At 38.2% G+C, this 18,042-nt stretch overlaps 1 protein-coding gene and 1 pseudogene across 8 annotated transcripts in view; one reads left to right on the top strand and one right to left on the bottom strand.

Moving 5' to 3' along the window:
- PCDH11X (protocadherin 11 X-linked) overlaps positions 1-18,042 on the bottom strand; it is a 727,311-nt gene that overhangs the window by 245,253 nt on the left and 464,016 nt on the right. The gene's annotated exons all lie outside the window — the stretch shown is intronic.
- LOC133753541 (phosphoglycerate mutase 1-like) lies at positions 6,249-6,746 on the top strand (annotated as a pseudogene).

Here is an 18,042-nt window from a genome sequence, read left to right as displayed (position 1 = left end):
AATTTTTTGAGATCCGCTTCTTGCATTTCTTCGATCTCATCATCTTCATAATCTTGAATTGGGGTGTCTTTTTCATTTGGGGGCGTCATAGTGTCTTCCTTGTACTTGTTAGCTTGGTTTTTGCGTTTGTTGTTTGGCATGTTGGAGATATTTGGTTTCTTCACTGTGGTGTTTTTTCTTGTTACACTATGGCTCTATATTAAGTGGACTGTCTGCTTTCAGTGGAGCCTTAGAGGCTTGAGATGTGTGTGGACTGAGAGCTGTGTTTGGTTCCTCAGGGTTGAGGGTGTGTCAAAGATGACACTCCCAGGTTAGGGGTGGTAAATCTCTCTTTCTTTCTTTTTTTCTTTTTTTTTTTTGATTCAAAAGGGAAGTAATTCCGCACAGCTGAACGTAATTGGAGGTAGTTAGCAGGCAAATGATATACCCACAGGAGCCAGAGATCGGAAGCTCTTTCCCAAGGACCACACAGGAATCTCTGCTGCCCTCAGTGTGGGCTCCAATTCTCCTGCAGTCTCCCACTGGGTTGCCAAGTTAGATGCTAATCTCCTGTTATTTCACCCCTCCCCCCAGAGTCAGGTTTTTCTGCTAGGCTCAGGGCCGGTGCAGACCTGAGGTCACCCTGCTTATGACATATGCCCGCTGGTGTCTCAGGCTATTGAGGTTCAGCTCACCTCGCGTTCCAGCACTGGTGCGTTGAGTCTGCCGCTGGTGTCCCGAACTTGGGCTTCCACGCTCTCCACGCAGGTCCACTGTGAATCACTTGTTCCAGAAGCGTTTCTGCTGCTGTTTCATCCCCTACTCTTCCTTGACCCTGCAGTATCTCCACTTTTATTAACCTATGTGTCTTGCTGAACTATCAATGTGCTCCCTTCGTATTCCGCCATCTTGCCACCTCTCCGGGATTTATAAAAAATTATTTATTTGAATGGTGGAGAGACAAAAAGAGAGGTTAAGACAAAGATCTCCCATCCACCGATTCACTCCTCAAATGTTTGTAACAGCTGGGGCTAGGCCAGACCAAAGCAAAGAGCTGAGACCTCAGTGTGAGTCTGCCATATCAGGGATAGGGACTGAACTACTTGAGCCATCACCTGCTACCTCCCAGGATGTGCATTAGCAGGGGAGCTGGAAGGGAGAGCAGAGTTGGGACTTGACTCTAGGCACTCCAGTATAGGATGTGGGTGCCACAAGCAGTGATTTAAGTACCGTGCCAAATGCCTTCCTGAGATAAATAAAATTTTTATGCAGCTTACTAAGAAAAAAGAGTCAAATAACTAATATCAGAACTGAAAGAGGGAATATTACAATCAATTTACATAAGTAAGAAAAATTATGGGTATTATGAACTATGTCAAAAACTTAGGCAACACATATGAAATAGATAAATTCCTAAAAACATGCAACCTACAGAGACTGAATCCTGAAAAATAGAAAATTAGAACCAATTTATAACTAGTAAGGAGGTTGAATCAGTAATCAAAATCTTCCCGACAAAGAAAATCCAGGACCTGATGGCTTTACGGGTGAAGTTTATTGAACATTTAAAGAAGCATAAATACCAATCAAGAAACTCTTCCAAAAATGTGAAGGCAAATGCTCACTTTCCAAAGAATTCTATATATTCTTTGTTATTCTGATAACAAAGCCAGACCAAGACTGTAAAAGGGAAGAAAACTAGGGACAGATATAACACAGCAGGGTAAGTCTACCCTTGGGATGCCCAAATCCCATACTGCAGTGCTTGTTTGATTCCTGGCTACTCCATACTTCTGATCTAGCTTCCTGCTAATGCACCCAGGAGTCAGGTGTTTGGGCCCCTGCCACCCATGTTGTAGACCCAGGCACAATTCCTGGCTCCTGGTTTCAGCCTGGCCCAACCCAGGAATTTGGAGAATGAATTAGCAGATGGAAGATCTCTCCCTCTCTCTGTCATTCTGTCTTTCAAATAGATAAATAAATCTTTTAAAAAGGAAATTAAGAAGGTCACAGAGCAATATCCCTAGTGGAACTCCTCAGCAAAATACTGTCAAATAGAATTCAGAACTCAGCAGCATATTAAAGGGAGTACACCCCCAGACCAGTTAGGAATTATCCTTGGAATGCAAAAATGGCTTCATCATTCAAAATTTAATCAACATAACATGCATACTAACAGAATTAAAAGAATAATAGACCCTATCAATTGATAAAGAAAAAGCATTGAATGAAATTCAACATTCATGCAGAAAGAACTCAATCAAGTAGAAATAGAAGTTTATAAGGTCATGTATGAAAAGCCTTCAGATAACATCATACTCAATGGTGAATGTCTGCAAGCTTTCTCTGTGAGACTAGTAATAACATAGAAGTGGCCACTTCCAACTCTCCTATTCAACATAGTACTGAAAGTCCTAGTCAGAGCAACTAGGCAAGGAAAAGGAGTAAAAATCATCCAAATTAAAAATGGAAACATAATTATCTCTACACAATTTATGATCTTTTTATATGTAGAAAATCTTAAATATTGCACACAAAAAACTGTAAGGACTAAGAAACAAATTCAGTAATGGTATAAGATAAAAAAAATCAATGCCCCAAATCAATAGAGTTACTGAACAAAAACAATAAACAATACTAAAAAAATTAAGAACATTCTATTGCAATAGTATCAAAACGACATTCACATAGAAATTTAATCGAGGAGATGTAAAGATTATACACTGAAAACTACAAAACTTTGCTGAAAGAAATTTAAAAAGATACAAATAAGTGGAAAGACATTCCATATCACAGACCAAAAGATATTGTTAGTGTTTCCATACTTCCTAAGCAATACACATATTCAATGCAACACCTATCAAAATCTCCATGTTATTTTTTTACAGAAATTGAAAAATCTGCCGGCACCGTGGCTCAACAGGCTAATCCTCCGCCTTGCGGCGCCGGCACACCGGGTTCTAGTCCCGGTCGGGGCACCGATCCTGTCCCAGTTGCCCCTCTTCCAGGCCAGCTCTCTGCTGTGGCCAGGGAGTGCAGTGGAGGATGGCCCAAGTGTTTGGGCCCTGCACCCCATGGGAGACCAGGAGAAGACCTGGCTCCTGCCATCGGAACAGCACGGTGCGCCGGCCGCAGCGCGCCTACCGTGGCGGCCATTGGAGGGTGAACCAACGGCAAAAGGAAGACCTTTCTCTCTGTCTCTCTCTCACTGTCCACTCTGCCTGTCAAAAATAAAAAATAAAAAAAAAAGAAATTGAAAAATCTATCCTAAAATTCACACTGAATACCAAGGATCCTGAAATAGCCAAATTAATATTTAAAAGAAGAATATTTTAGGAAATCTCACACTTTCTGTTTTCCAAACTTACTACAAATGTACAGTGATCAAAACAAAAGCAAAAACAAAAGCAAAATATTGTGATATTACCCTAAAGACAAAATTATAGCAATAGAATAGAGAGCTCGGAAATAAATCTTGCATATATTTATGTGGCAGAAGAATCCCAAATGTTCATTGACAGATAAATGGATAAACAAAATGTGGTACAGGCATACAATGAAATGTGATTCTACCTTGACAAGGAAGGAAATTCTGACATATGCTACGATATGGATGAACCTTGTGGATATAATCAAGTGAAATAAGCTTGTCACCAAAAGCAAACGCCATATGAGTCCACCTATATGAGGTAACTACAGTCATCAAATTCATAGTGGCACAAAGTATAATGATGTTTGCCAGGGGACTGGGAAAGGAGGAAACTGGGGCATCATTATTCAGTAGATACAGAGTTTCAATTTTACAACCTTAAGAGTGTTCTGCATATGGGTGACGCTGATGGCTGCACAAGGTGATGTAGTTAATACCACTGAACCATATACTTTAAAATAACTAAGGTAGCAATTTTTTTGTTATTTGTATTATACAAAAATTTTAAAAAGGTAACAATTGGATATATCAAGTGTACAGAGAAGAGAAGGCAGTATGAAATGGGAACAGGAAAAAACAAAAATACCTGATAAATCAGGAACTTTATAGAAGGTATGAACCGACAAAAGACAATAGAGTTTGATAATCACTGGTTTCCTCTAAGCATATAGAATCAGTTACATTGTAAAAGATAATTCCAGGTTGCAAGAAGTTAAAGAGTTGACATGTTATGAAAGCAGTTATAAAATGGTCTTTTAAGTAGTTTGTAGGAAAAGAAAGTGAAGAATTCTGGCAAATGTCTGAAGGGAAAGCAAGATTTAAGATATGTAGAGTGTTTTATTTTCTTCTAAAATAATGGATACCTGATAATGCATAGGCATACAGGAAGATCAAATAGAGAAATAGCAATGATGCAAAAAAGGGGAGAATTTAAACGAGAGAAACACATATTCCTCAAAGACATGAATAAAAATCAGTGAACAGAATGATTCAGAAATATTCTGAAGTGTAAAGATTAAAAACACGGTTGAATTATTATGTTTTAAGATTTTTTAATTTAGTTCTTTGAAAGGCAGAGTTACAAACAGAGAGAGGGAGAGACAGAGAGAAAGGTCGTCCATTCACTCGTTCACTCCTCAAATGGCTGCAACCACCGAAGCTGGGCAATCTCCTTAAACAAATAATAGTTGAGATAACATCTGGAAAATTATGAATGGCATAGGGTAGGACTAGGAGTTTGAAAAGAATGAGAATATTTTGAATCAATCTCTGAATATAATGTAATAAGAAATAATAAGAGGGCTAATAAAAATGTTGCCCAGAGGCACTAAGAGCCCTGGTTTAGGTAGAAAATATGAACTTGTGGTCATACACAGGCAGCTTTCAAAAGTATGTTTTCCAGTAGTTCTTAGAAATCTGGGACCAGAAGAGTAATGATTTTTGTTTGCTGCACTCATTGGTTTTAATATTAATGACACCTTAGTAACTTAATGAAACCTACAGTGCTCAGAATAGTGCCTGAAGCATATAAACATTAAACAGATTTTATGGATTGATGAATGGTGCAATGTCTTTTTAAATATGTATTACAAAAATAGTATCTATGTGTGTTAGTGTCTACAACTAAAGTGAATTGGTGAAATGTTAAAAAAGTAAAAATAAAAAGAGTTTTAAATATGCACTACAGAGTAGGAGATAAGCTTTTTTAAAAAACTGGATGGTTGGTTTTGCTTATATAAAAAGAAAACTTACAAAATAAAAGGAAGTAATACATTTCTATACTAAAGATACTAAAGCATCATCCTTGAAATTACTTATGTCAAATTTTTCTTCAGCTATATTTTAAATAATTCCTCCAAACTGCAACTGCTTACTTGATTTATGGATATAAAATTTAGATAATACTAGTTCCTATAAATAACTATTATGTTTATCTCATGTGCAATATACTACACAAATTCAAAATAGTTTGAGTATTAGAATCTTCCAGCATTTCAAATGTTGTAGAAATAGAAATGATGCTATTACCCTAAAATAATTTTTCAATGTAAGGGAAAAGCAACATCAGAAAAGAGAGGGATAAAGCTATATTTCACTTTCACAAAATGATCAAAGTACTGTACAAGCACTTCTATAAAAAGGAAACAATTCGACTCAATATGGTTTTAAATGAGTTGTATTTTTAGCTTTATAAAATACTTCACATTTTTCATGTTCAGATAATTGTAAAAAATGATTTCGTATGGAGAAGAAAAAAGATGCTAGCAAACTTGATAGAAGGATTAATTTATGCTTAGACACATTGATTTGTTCGCTCTCACAGACAACTTATGTTTTTTTAATTTATGTATTTGAGAGGGAGAGGTAGAGGACTTGGGGGACAGAGAGAGAGAGAGAGAGAGAGAGAGAGAGTTAGTTCACATTGAGTAGAACTTCCACAGGCCTAAAATTGTGGGGCTCACCTAGGTATGACGACGAGAACTGGGAATACAATCCGGGTCTCCCATTTGGGTGGCAGGAAGCCAACTACTTGAGCCATCACCACTACCTCCTGAGATCTGCATTAGTAGGAATGTTAATCAGGAGCTGGAAGCAGATATTGAACCAGGGACTCCAATGTGTGATGTGGGAGTCTTAACCAGAGTCTTTACTTCTAGGCTAAATGTCTACCTTGACAACACTTTTTTTTTTTTTTTGTGCAACCACATCAGTAGCTGGAACAACCATGACCTGATCCTGGAAGATGACTCTAAGATGAAACATCACAGACAGGTATGAATTTAATATCTGCTTCACCTCAGAGCAATTTGGATCCTCTGGACAATGCTGGATTATTGACAAGATGTAGCTGCCAGTAGTGAGAACTTGGCACCTCAGTGAGTGGTAGTGTCAGGGTCTGACTGGCCTCAATAAGGCAGAAACTGCTGCCAAGCATGGTAAGACCAGGGAAAAATTTGGAGGTGGATGTCCTAACACCTCTGATGGAGCTCAACCATCCCTTGTAAGCAACCTCAGTAAGGATTGCAGATATCACTGGAGACCTTAAGGACACTGCCATCACATCTCTGCCCTTTTGGAATGAACAAACAGCTCTCCAGTCCAAGTAGGGAAAACACGCACTGATTGCAACCCAGGCAGTATTCTTCAGGCCATTGTCAAGCATCCAGAAGGTCTGTCTGAAGAGGCTGTCACGGAGCTGAATCTGTCAACAGATATTCACATTGTCCTTGAATTGAACAAGAATCGAAGTCCATCAAGCTCGTGCATTTCCTGGGGGATGAAGAGACTGTGTAAAGCTATATAAGCTTTGACTGCTCAGAGAAAGGCTAAGAAGTGAAGGGGAGCTGCAGACTACTATCTAAGGAACACCATCCCTGCCCACCATTCTTCTGCGCAGGTCACACTGACTTCATCTGTAGGCATCTTAGGATCTGACAACTCATTTAAAAAGACACATGAAGTACCTGCTCAGTCCAAAGCATGAGGATCGACATAACCATGTTTTTTTAATGGGCCAATACTGTTTTTTAAGAAACGTTTATTACGTTAATAGAAGCCTCAAATACTTCTACAAGCATCGGTATTTTATCTATGACATTCTATCTATAATAAAATAATTCTGCTTATGTGATGTTCTTAGATAATAGTTTTGTTTGCTTGTTTTAGTAAGATCTGGTTACTATACAAATAGCTCAAAATGTAATGATGAAGAGATATCTAGATTCCATAAGCTTGCAGCCACTGAATTGTGTATACTTTAGTTCATTTGCTGGCTCTGTATGTCTTTGACAGCAGAACCAATCAAATCTATTGTGTCACGAAATGGATCAGACATTAAGTCAGGTGAAAACACTGATTTTTGATGCACTGAATTTTATCATAGAGATGTGAACTTTGCTTTAAACTACAGGTTAAATTCCATTAGTCTGTGTTTATTGTACTGTGTAAGAAATTAAATAAGACAATCCAAGCTGTTCATTGTGTATATGTATCAAGGGACACATTTATCCTTAATTGTTGTGAGAAATCTATTTAGATGTTTTAAGCTAATGTAGTACCCTATAGACTTTTAATTACAGTTGGTTCTCACACTGCTTTCACTTTCCTTCTGATCGATAAGTCCAAATAATGAGATACAAAATTTTACTATATTAATCTTCATCACAAATAACTAATCCCCCTAAATATCTCAAAAGGTGGAACTAACTCTCATACAAAGAAAGTAGGTTTGTCCACATTCATTCCCAAACAAATCATATATATATATATATATATATATATATATATATATATGTATGTATATTTCCCCAACAAAGGGCACTTAGCCTAAAAGAACACAAATGAGATGAGATAAAAAATAGCAATGCCTGCCCCAGGCATGAGGCACCACTACTGAATGATATGTCACAATCAATTTCTAGGGAAACTGTACACTATAGCTACTGCCTTCTGATGACAGCTTTTCACATGAATCAGATTATAAGGCTGAAGGACTGCAGGTTAGTGAGGATTGATGAAACCGTAACGCCCTTGCTTTGTTTGTTAAGATGATCCTGCCTGAAGTATAAACTTCTTTTAAAACTAATAGCAGAGAATTGAAAATGAATCTTGATGTGAATGGAAGGGGAGAGGGAGCGGGAGAGGGGAGGGTTGCGGGTGGGAGGGAAGTTATGGGGGGGGCATTGTAATCCATAAGCTGTACTTTGGAAATTTATATTCATTAAATAAAAGTTAAAAAAAAAAACTAATAGCAGGCCCCCTAGGAGTAGAATTTGTAATGAAGAAATATAAAAACTTGGGGCTGGTGCTGTGGCTTAGTAGATAAAATTGCTGCCTGCAGTGCCAGCATCCCTTATGGGTACCAGTTCGAATCCCGACTACTCCACTTCCAATCCAGCTCTCTGCTATGGCCTGGGAAAGCAGTAGAAGATGGCCCACGTCCTTGGGTCCCTGCATCTATCTGAGAGACCTAGAAGAAGCTCCTGGCTCCTGGCTTCGGATCAGCCCAGCTCTGGCCATTGTGGCTATTTGGGAAGTGAACTAGAGATGGAAGATCTCTCTTTCTCTTTCTCTCTCTCTCTCTCTCTCTCTCTCTCTCTCTCTCTGCCTCTGCCTCTCTGTAACTTTGCCATTCAAATAAAATTTTAAAATCTTAAAAAAAATTAAAAACTTATAGAGCCTAGATAAGAAATGCTAAGAGAAAATAAGAAGGACAAACAGATGTAGGAGAAAATGTTACTTTGTGCAAGATCATGCTTTTGTCTTCATCTGTAAGCATAAGAGAATGTTTTCATGTCTGTGGGTTTCCAGATTGTGGTGGTGATAACATTTAAGTTAAGAGGAAATCTAAATATTTTAAGTCACAGTATAAACCATGGGTTATATGGAGAGCAAAAGAAATATACAATAATAAAATTCCTGTGCCAGAATAAATCCAGCGGGGAAAAAAAGAAAACAAAAAGAGATTGAACAAGTTACCAGAAGAATTGTAACGTTTTTTTCACAAAATATTTTTTCACCACCGGTGCCATGGCTCACTAGGCTAATCCTCCGCCTGTGGCGCTGGCACCCCGGGTCCTAGTACCAGTTGGGGCTCCAGGTACTAGTCCTGGTTGCCCCTCTTCCAGTCCAGCTCTCTGCTGTGAACTGGGAGGGCAGTAGAGGATGGCCCAAGTGCTTGGGTCCCTGCACCCACCTGGGAGACCAGGAGGAAGCACCTGGCTCCTGGCTTCGGATCAGCGCAGCGCTGGCCGTGGCGGCCATTAGGGGAGTGAATCAATGGAAGGAAGACTTTTCTCTCTGTCTCTCTCTCTCTCACTGTCTAACTCTGCCTGGCAAAATATAACAAAAAATTTTCAAAAAAAATCTGTAAAATAGAAATCTAGGACCTAAAAGAATCTGGATTTGACAATGCCAAAGGACATATTCTGCCTTAAATGAATTCACACTTTGAACATCTTTGTGTTTTCAATAACAATAAAACTATTTTCTTCTCACCATTATAATTGTAGCATATAACATACTCAAAAGCTTTTGCTGAACACATGAATGAATGTGTACATTAAGAGGGTGTACTTTTTACTTGTTGAACATTATGGTTAGTAGTGATTTAAGCCTGTGATTACAAAGTTGAAATTATGTTATTGCAAAATTATAGGAAAAAAAGAAAAGATGGAGAGGTGGTTAAGGGAGAGAGGGAGAAAGGGAAGTATGATTATTTTCTGAGAATTGTATCTATGAAAAACACGAGATCTGTTATTTTTATATCAATAAAAATTAAAAAGATGTTATAGAATCTTTCTCTACTCCATTATCTTCAATTATCATCTTTATCTCCAGCCACTCAGACATCTTGTAATAGCTTTTCATCACTATAATGAAATAGCAGAGACAACTAACTTTATAAAAGAAAAGGTTGGTTTGGCTTCCAGTTTTGGCAGTTCAAGTAGAAGTTTGTGTGGCCCCATTGGTTTGGCCCACTGATAAGGACAGCATATGGAAAAGGCATAGCATGTGTGGAGTAAGGGTCACAAGGTGAGCTAGGAAGCAGAGAGCATGATCTGGTCCAAGCTTAAGCTTTTATAACCAGCCCTCTCAGGAGAATTATCATCTGAAAGCATGCTCCCAATGACCTAAAGAACTCCCAATGTGCCCTTCTCTTAAACCCCATAATTGGATTAAGCTTTTAATCTCTGTACATTTAACTTATGAAGGTGGGGTTTAAATATCTGCATGAGTTCAAGAGCCAAAACCATACAATATCTCTTTTCAGACTTAGTTCTATATTTTTTCCATCTATGTACTGGAGATCTCCAACTGACTGCTCATAGACTTCAAAATCACCATTCAAAAAGTACATATTGCATTTCCCTCATTCTTCACATATTTTCTGCTGTAAATCTCTTGAGGTTCCCTGCCCTTGACACCATACACAAGACATCAGCAATTCTTGTCCATTTTGCCCTCTGAATATGCCCTAAGTTTTTCCCTTTCCCCACCTTCCAGGCCTCTTGTTTTATTTCCACTATTATTGACTGTATCAAAAGTATATGTGCAAGTTAAAAAAATATAAAATACATCCTTGAAAAATAAATTTCAACATCTTCAATTCTCTTAAGCATTTACAAGTTGGCTGAAGGTGGCTGGTGCTGTGGCATGGTAGGCTATACCTCTGCCTGTGGCGCCACATCCATATGGGTGCTGGTTCATGTCCTGCTGCTCCTCTTCTGATTCAGCTCTCTGCTTGTGGCCTGGGAAAGCAGTGGAAGATGGCCCAAGTGCTTGTTCCCCTAAACCCACATGAAATACCCAGAGGAGGCTCCTGGAAGACTTTGTCTCTCCCTCTGTCTATCACTCTACCTCTCAAATAAATAAATAAATCTTTAAAAAACAGAGAGAGAAATGTCATCTTTCTTAAAAAAAAAAAAACTGAACAGGCTGAAGACTTAACGGCTGCAAAATAAGGAAAAATAGATTTTTAAAGAATGAGATTGATAGAAATGATATTGGATATCTTAATCTGTTCAAGCTGCTATAATAAAATACCACACACTGGGTAGCTTGTAAACAACAAAAAATTATCTCTCACGTTTCTGGGTATTGGTGCCCATATGGGATGCTGGCCCTGCAGACTGCGGCTTTACTTGATATACCACAGTGCTGGCCCCCTAGGGCTCTTTCATAAAGGCACTAATCTCATCCACTAAGACTCTGTACTCATGACTCAATCACTGTGAGGAGTCAGATGAGTTAATAGGCAGTCAAAGTGGTCCCAGTGGAATCTGGGGTGTAGAGTGCTTGCTTCCCCCAAGGGTTGTCTCTTAGCAAGGACAGAAGTGCCTACCTCCCCACTCCTTGACAGCTTCCAAATTTTCCATAAGAATATCAAGGGAGTGGTGATTTCTGCTGAGCTCACAGTTTATTGTGAAAACAAGTTACTGATCCCACCCTTCTGGATGGTGGTTGTTTTATCAAGAACAAGCCAGATAGGAAAAAGGATTGTAAATCGGGTCTTTTGATGGGTTTTGTCCCCACCTAGTAACTGAATGCCAATCTGACTGTCAAGATTTTTTTTTTTCCTTCGAAATTGTACTTAAAAACCCCAGTGCCTGGTGTGTTTCGGATTTGCTTTTCTTGCAGCCCCCCTCCATGCCACTCTGGCTGGAGGTCTGTCTCTTGCTTTTAAACCTTTAAATCTTGCTTTTCTCTTTGCCTTGTCCACTTGGAAATTCTTCTTCCATGTGAGACCAAGAATGCAGGTAATAATAATTTCTCTGCCACCGTTTTCCTGTAACAACACTAATCTCATTCTTTAAGGCTCTGTCCTCATGACCTAATCACCGTCTGAAGGCCCTGCTTCATAATTTTACAACCTGAGGGCTGAGCATTTCAACATAGAAATTTTGAGGGGACCCAAATATTCAGACCGTAGCATAGGGTGACAGGAGTACCAGATTATTTTTTCCAGATTGCATAACTAAGATAAAGAATTACATCCTCAGTTATAGAATCCTGTTTCTTAATTTTGCTAGTCACATGCAACTGCATTTTTCAAATAAAGCAAAATAAAAGGCAGGAACTCACTAAGTGGGCTGGAGGGAGAGTAGAGTGGGAAGTATCACTAAGTTCCTAAATATGTATATATGAAGTTTGTTTCCCCTAAGATTTAAATAAATAAGTAAATAAATAAATAAAATTCAAAAAAAGGAAAAAACCAGAAATTCTAATAATGGCCTACTTTTTCAGTTTTAAAAGAAATCTTACTTTTGGTGATTCACTTAACAACAACAAAGACTATTTTCCACGGAGCACTGAAGTGAGTAGTGAGTTTGTAAACTTTCATCCATCTTGAATCTGCTTTTAGGACTGTGTACTTAACTGCATTTTTGCTGTTCCAGAGGAACCATGGTCTCCATGAGCCGGAGCATTTCCTGCTGCCTTTTACAGGGCCAATCTCCAGTATGGTTTGTGGATCACCAAGAGTGAGCATCTTTATGTGGACCATCTGTTGAGAATAGCAATTACTATTTAAAGATGACGTTCACTTTACACAGACATCTAGGGAACAGACATGGTCTGAGACCCTGTTCTGAAGATCACAGTAATTCCTTAGTAAGGTACTCTGTGCCACATTCCTTAATAGTTTAACAGCTATATTTCCCTTAGTAGGGCTAAAAGAGATAAGATTTAAGCTTCTCAATTTTCTTCTTCACTTATTATGGAAACAATACTGGAATGGTAATAAAATAAACAGATGCCATTACCTCATTTGTAAAATACATCTTCCCCCAACTGAGCAAACTTGTTTTCTATTTTCACTCATGCTATTATATTTGTTGTTTATTGTATCAACAGGCAAGTACTGTGCATTGGTTTTTAATTTTATTATTGCAAAGTGATTTTACTATAAATTATTTTGTAACTATAGGGGAAATATTTTGAAGTTATTCACTTAATAGTTTTAAAGCTGGAGATAAATAGTTAATTTAATGGAATTTATATTACATATAGCCAGGCATATTAGAGCTAAATTTGGTATTTTTTTCTTCTTTAAATAATTTAGTATTAGGTAATTACATACCACATTTTTAGAGACATTAAACATTTTAATGTTGTTAATGGTTCCTTTTTTATAAAGTAATATAAATTGTAGTTTTTTTACTGGCAAAGCAAGACCAGTCTGTGAAGAAAGTAAATGAATTCCTAGTGCATCAAAGGGATAGAGAAAAATGATACAACTTTTGCTTTGCTCCCCAAATTATCTCCTAGGGTTCCCTCTAGGGTATAAAAGTTGACGCATTTACCAAGAGCACTGACATAGAAGGAGCTCCTAGTGGTCTAATCAAAAGAGACAACAGGAGTTATTCTCTCATTCTGTATGCACACTGCTTGGCCTGCTGAAATATGAGGCTATAGAAGTAGTAACACTTGGGTATGTATAAAACAACATTGCGGGTGGTTTCTTTGAATTCACAATAATTATATGCAGATTTGATAAATAGTGTGTATTTACACATTCTCAGGATCAGATAGGGCATTTTTTGGATGTCAATGATTAGTTACAAACATGCAAAATGTACTGCCTCCATATATTTCCGAATAGATCCTTAGGCAGCTAATGCTTGGTCATGATAAACACTAGATATCTGTGAGCCAGATATAGAACACAGAATATGTACATTACATTATATGATATTTTCAAGCAATGCAAGAGTTCTCAAGAATTTACAATGACAATTTAACTCATTAATAAATAAGGAAATAATTATGCCACAATTAATAATATATTATTCTAATAAAAATCTTAAGTATATTTTTAATTTGTAGCCTTCAAATATAGTGAAGAATTTTGTTTTGCTTTTTCATTATTTTTTTAAGATTTACTTATTTGAAAGGCAGAACTACAGAGAGGCAGAGGCAGAGAGAGAAGTCTTCCATCTGCTGGTTCATTCCCCAGATGGCTTCAATGGCTGGAGCTGCGCCGATCTGAAGCCAGGAACAAGGAGCTTCTTCTGGATCTCTCAAGCAGGTGCAGGGGCTCAAGAACCTGGGCCATCCTCTACTGCTCTCCCAGGCCATAGCAGAGAGCTGGATTAGAAGTAGAGCAGCTGGGACTCGAACCCGTGCCCATGGGGGATGCTGGCATTGCAGGCAGTGGCAAGTGCCAGCCCCACATTATTTTTAAAAAAGCAGATTCTCTTTCAACAACTTTTTTTTTCTCTGAAACATAATCATCCTGGATTTCATCAGATACCAAGGGAGATAAAGATTACAAGAATAGCAGTTCCTTTTAGAAAATGAAATCAATAAATATTACTAATTAAATAGAACTCTAATTACAGACTAGCATAAATGAGGACTATTTATTTCAGTGATTCTTTTTTGTTCACATCTTGCTGTTTCTCTTTCAGATAGATCTTCCGTTGCTATTTTTTTTTTTTTGACAGGCAGAGTGGACAGTGAGAGAGAGACAGAGAGAAAGGTCTTCCTTTTGCCGTTGGTTCACCCTCCAATGGCCGCCACGGTAGGCATGCTGCGGCCGGCTCACCGCGCTGATCCGATGGCAGGAGCCAGGTGCTTCTCCTGGTCTCCCATGGGGTGCAGGGCCCAAGCACTTGGGCCATCCTCCACTGCACTCCCTGGCCACAGCAGAGAGCTGGCCTGGAAGAGGGGAAACCGGGACAGGATCGGTGCCCCGACCGGGACTAGAACCCGGTGTGCCGGTGCCGCAAGGTGGAGGATTAGCCTAGTGAGCCACGGCGCCGGCTTCCATTGCTATTTTATAAGCCACACAAGAAAACCATTGTTATTATTTTATTGATTGAACTCACATTTATCAAGGCTTTTATAACTCTACCATGCTGAATTCCTCTCGTTCACCAAATATCTACAAATGTTTGAGAATTTCATTTTGGAGGTATAACTGCAGTGAACTTCAAATATTTTTTCTCTTTGATTATATGTAAGTCAACACCCACACTTCAAGATTAAAAAGAAATCTTACAATGAATCCTTTATGATGCCTAGGAATAATTTTAAGATATATTTAATTAATGAAGTAGTGTAATGGAGTAGAAAGAGCCTTTGGTTTTAAATTGAAAGTTCCAGTTCCAGGTGTAGTCCATGTATATTGGAGTAATTCAAATCTCATTTGGCATCAGTTTTCTCATCTGTCAAATGAGAAAGCTGGGAATATAATATGCTTCTATTATCCTTTCACATCTAAAATTTTATGGCTTCTCTAGGAGCATGTTAACTCTAGGCAAAGATCTCAATCCATTTAGGATGCCTGGTCACTTGATGAAGTACAAAAATAAGCCCTCTGTCTTCAAAACAGTATTTTTTATGGTATAAAGTAGAAAATCATGATGATAATAAATAACATTACTGTGCTGGTTGCAGGACAACTGGAAATAACTTACTCTCCAATAGAGAGTGTGGTCATATAGTCAGATTGAGTTATTCCCGTCAATTTTCCAGTGCTTAAAAATAGAAGTTTCCATTTAAACATTTCACAGCTATTCTTCATAATCTATATGATACTTTATAGGCGATGTCTGGGAGTGAAATGATGATCGCAAGGAACCATAACATCCTTTTAGCCAATGGTTGCTGTACAAATAAATCAGCGTGACTTGTACCCAACACTACAGGAGCTCAACTTCAAGCAGATTTGTCTAGGTGAAAGGAAAAATCAGACACAGTAAAGAATTGTGAAGGGAATTGAAAGAAAATGCATTTCAACTCATCCGTGACTCACAGGATACTTGCAGTAAATGAGCAAGCAATGTTTAATCACTGAGTTAGAAAATTTGGCCTAAGCCCAGTGTACTCTATTCAAATGTTTAAGTAATATAATTAGTAATACACTGTACACTGTTATTTAATGCTATAACTAGTACTCAAACAGTATTATTTCACTTTGTGTTGCTATATGGGGGCAAACTGTTGAAATCTTTAGTTAATATATACTAAACTGATCTTCTGTATATAAAGAGAATTAAAAATGAATTTTGATGTGAATGGAAGGGGAAAGGGAGCGGGAAAGGGGAGGGTTGCAGGTGGGAGGGAAGTTATGGGAGGGGGAAAGCCATTGTAATCCATAAGCTGTACTTTGGAAATTTATATTCATTAAATAAAAGTTTAATAAATGAAAAAAATAATTAGTAATACACTATAAATAACACTGAGAGCAGTGAAGATAAAATTGAGTTTAGCATAGATACAAATCTTAGACAATTACTCAATTGAATTTTATAGATAGGTAAAGAAATGGAAAGAAAATTTACCATTAAATGTTCGCCCTAAGTTTAGGTGATACAAAAACATTTTTAATTAAATAGAATATTTTTAATTTACATGAGATGAAATTAAGTCATGCTTTAGATAAATCTAGTCTAAGTTACTCTTGCACAAATTATTCTGCAGATAAGGAATTTTGAAATTATTTGGGAACTGACATAAAAGTGCTTTACAGGACTAGAATTCAGTCAAAAGGATGGTTCAAAGTAAGTGAGTCTTGTAAAACAGAGGTAATTTTAGCTCTTGAAACAGATGTACCTGATTAAGGATAATTGTCTCTTAAGACTGAAAAACAATGGACCTGTAATCACAGTAAGTAAACATCTAGCTAAACAGAGGTTACTCAGAAGTTTGAAATCAACTCACAAGTTCTTTCATCTCTTTTGAATTGCAAAGTAGTCTATATAAGTTCCAAAGCTGCTAGCAGTAAAATGGAAAACCTAGAGAAAACATTCCAATTTTTGTTATCAGTACAGAAATATTTCATGACAAAAGAAGAGAATAATGAGTGATATGGGTGGAATTGATATGTTTTAAAGTATGGTAGCATAAAAATAAATATAGAAGCACAAAAATGGTCACATGTCTATAATTTTTACACACATCCTGATAGTTCCTTCTCATCTGTATTCAAGGTATAAATACACATCTTCAGGAATTTAAATGAAGTATAATTTTTTTAAAAAATTAGGCAATAGATAGCGGCAAGATGGCAGAATAGGCAGGGAGCACACTATTAGTCCGGGGGGAGAGAAAGTTTAATATAAGTGGAGATACTGCAGGGTCAAGGAAGAGTAGGGGATGAAACAGCAGAGGAAACTCTTCCGGAACTAGTGATTCACAGTGGACCTGCATGGAGAGCGTGGGAGCCCAAGTTCGGGACACCAGCGGCAGACTCAACACACCAGCGCTGGAACGCGAGGTGAGCCGAACCTCAATAGCCCGAGATACCAGCGGGCAAGCGGAAAGAGGAGGCTAGAGGGAACGAGGCTTGAAACTCCGTGGGGAAAAGTTCACCAGGCTAACTAGAAGAGAGATAGGAAAAAAATAAAAAAAGTGACCGATACAGACACAAGTTTCTCTCTCTCCGCTCACCTCTCAAAGGCGAGCAAGACAGAGCAGGCACCATTTTGGACATACATCATAATCAGGGCGACCTCAGGTCTGCACCAGCCCTGAGCCTAGCAGAAAAACCTGACTCTGGGGGGAGGGGTGAAATAACAGGAGATTAGCATCTAACTTGGCAACCCAGTGGGAGACTGCAGGAGAATTGGAGCCCACACTGAGGGCAGCAGAGATTCCTGTGTGGTCCTTGGGAAAGAGCTTCCGATCTCTGGCTCCTGTGGGTATATCATTTGCCTGCTAACTACCTCCAATTACGTTCAGCTGTGCGGAATTACTTCCCTTTTGAATCAAAAAAAGAAAGTTTGATTTACCACACCTAACCTGGGAGTGTCATCTTTGACACACCCTCAACCCTGAGGAACCAAACACAGCTCTCAGTCCACACTCATCTCAAGCCTCTAAGGCTCCACTGAAAGCAGACAGTCCACTTAATATAGAGCCATAGTGTAACAAGAAAAAACACCACAGTGAAGAAACCAAATACCTCCAACATGCCAAACAACAAACGCAAAAACCAAGCTAACAAGAACAAGGAAGACACTATGACGCCCCCAAATGAAAAAGACACCCCAATTCAAGATTATGAAGATGATGAGATCGAAGAAATGCAAGAAGCGGATCTCAAAAAATTGATAAGAACATTAAGAAGTTCTCAAAAACAAATTCTTGAACTACAGAAATCCTTAATGGACAAGATAGAAAATCTC

The sequence above is a fragment of the Lepus europaeus genome, chromosome X (genome assembly GCF_033115175.1).
Source record: "Lepus europaeus isolate LE1 chromosome X, mLepTim1.pri, whole genome shotgun sequence".
NCBI lineage: Eukaryota > Metazoa > Chordata > Mammalia > Lagomorpha > Leporidae > Lepus > Lepus europaeus.
The sequence above is the reverse complement of the archived record's forward strand: the minus strand, read 5'-3'. Positions and strand labels throughout refer to the sequence as shown.